Source organism: Colius striatus, chromosome 17 (assembly GCF_028858725.1).
Source record: "Colius striatus isolate bColStr4 chromosome 17, bColStr4.1.hap1, whole genome shotgun sequence".
In the NCBI taxonomy this organism is placed as follows: domain Eukaryota; kingdom Metazoa; phylum Chordata; class Aves; order Coliiformes; family Coliidae; genus Colius; species Colius striatus.
Window position 1 is genome coordinate 3,069,341 of NC_084775.1, and position 2,491 is coordinate 3,071,831.

Here is a 2,491-nt window from a genome sequence, read left to right on the forward strand (position 1 = left end):
AGGACAGGGTATTTAAGGATGTGGTCGAGACAACGCATTTTCCATTTGACTTCAGCTTGACTTTCAGTTTGAACCAGAGATGTCACTCTTCGCGTTAAACGCTATCCCAGAAGCCAGGAAGGGTTTTGAGAAGCGGCTGCGGCTCGGCAGGTTGAGGATCCTCACCTCACACCTACTGATGCAGCCTGTGGTCACCAGAAAGGGGAAAGAGCTTCCCCCTCTCCCCTGATTTTCCTTGAAAACCCCTTTTCCCTTCTAGGCTGTTCCCAATCCTCTGGTCTGTAAAGCAGCTCCTGGCGTTAACCGCCGTTGTTGGGAGATCAAAGGGGGACGCCTGTGACTCTGTGTATTACTCACCGGCGCAGGAGCACAGAGATCACACCAGCCCCTGCTTTGGTGTGAGAGGCAGCAGGCTCCTTTCACTGCACGCACATCATTACTGTAAGCATTCAGGGGACTTGCCAAGGCAGGGGGGAGGAGGATCTTTGAAGAGAATTGGTGGGACGTAATTCAGTTCACTAATTGGCAATCCGTTACTAACGAACCGCTTCTGTTTTCTGTCAGTGCTGAATCAGGCTGGCGGGGTGTGACAGCCATGGGGGCAGCTAACCAGCGCTAACTAGAAACGCCACCGAAACACAAGAAAGAGGGAGGGGTTTTTTTCTCTTTCACCTCCAGCTAGCCCAAGCAAGAAGTGCTAATAAATAAAAGGATATGTGTAAGTGGCTCTGCGATTCCAATCTGCAGTGGAAAGACTTTTCTTAGAATCTGATGGTAATCACAGCTTTGTGGGAAAGAGAAAACAGACGCTTACTGTGGCAGTTCAGCACCAGTTGCTTGACTTCTACCCGAGCCTGACATGAAAATGACTACAAGTCATTACAGTAAAACAGCTGATGAGAGGCCAAGGTGAAGTGAGACAGTGAGGCTCTGGCCATGGCTACGGGACCAAAGGCATCGTGCAGCCAGCTTAGCCGTGTGCACTCTCACTCTCTGGTGACACGAGATAGCTCACTGCACTTTCAGTGAGGGACTTGGCATCTTCCAGGCTGTGCCAAGCCCCTGCCCCTGTGGCACCACATGTGCTGGGTAAGGATAACCTGTTGGGGCAGCTGTAATCACAGGCACGCTCAGCTTCCCACCGTAGCGCACACAACAAGGCTTTGGGTGCCGGCAGGAGTCAGGGGCTGGAGGAATGCAGAAGCTACACGGTCTGGGGGGTGCCAGGGCAGAGCTTTGAGGTGAAGGCAGGTGCTGAGCTGCAGCTGCCCTGAGCAGGACACAGGCCTCCTGTGGAACACAGGCCCCAGAGCAAAGATGGTTACAAAATCTGGGCAGAAGGGAGATTCCTGGTTTGCTCTGGCATGTGAACAAACTGGCTTCTTAGGCCACAGGTGCAAAAATGAGAACACAGGATGGAAAGTGAGGATAAAACAGAGAACTCTCACATTCATCAAGCCATGAAAGCTGCCAGACACTGCTGGAGGCTCAGGGACATCAGTGGGGTGTCTGCCTGGGCTGGGGTGGCAGCGCTCAGATGGCAATCCGTGGCAGCTACCTGGGGAAGGAGGTCGACTGAACATCTAGAGGTGTTCAGCTGCAGTGCTATTCTGCCCAGTCAGCCAGTTCTAGTCTGGCTTTCACCTCCTTCCTTTGGCTAACCAGAGTAAAAGCACAAGAGAGGTGCATCAATCCCCACCTTTTAACCAGGAAGGAGAGATGACTATTGCAGCAGCGAGGGAGATCTCTGATGCCTGGAGCCCAGCTCCAGCATGGCTGCAGCCAATGACATCAGTGGTGAGAGGGAACCCCAAGCCATGGCCCTTCAGGCTGGCTACAGGTCAGGTACTTGTCAAGTGATCCTCACTGCTTTCTGCAGAGCAACCTGACATACATCATGAAAGAGATGCCTTACATCCCAGCCCCCTGCTGCAAGTCAGGTGCTGCCCTCAAACAAGGGAATGTTATTGTCTTGTACTCTGGTGCTTTTCTTTCCCAACCACTGTAACATTTGGACACTACAGGGCAACCAATGTTACACTGGGAAAAGGTGCACAACATGTGCACATGTGCACAAAGCAAAGCAAAGGCTATTCCCTGAGTATCTTTTTTAAGACACCTAGGACCAGCTAAAACCATTTTGCTCCTCCCACTCCAGTTACAGCCATCAGCTCTTGACAGAGTGCCCACCAGGCAACCAACAGACACAAAGCACAGCACTTCAGCTCCCAGAGGCAACCATTTGGGTTTTTTCCTTTTGCTGCCATCGTTGTCCTTACCTGTCTTTGCAACCACAAGGTACCTTTATTCAAGTTAAAGCTTTCAGTGTGGGGTATGGCAACACAATTTGTATCCCCCCCACTGCTCAAGGCCCTTGCTGTTCAGAAATGAGCTGAGAAAACAATTCTACCAACACCATTTGCAGAGGCAGAGAGAAACAACGTTGAGCACCAGCAGAAAACGTGCACAGATGACTTTATCTCTGTATTCA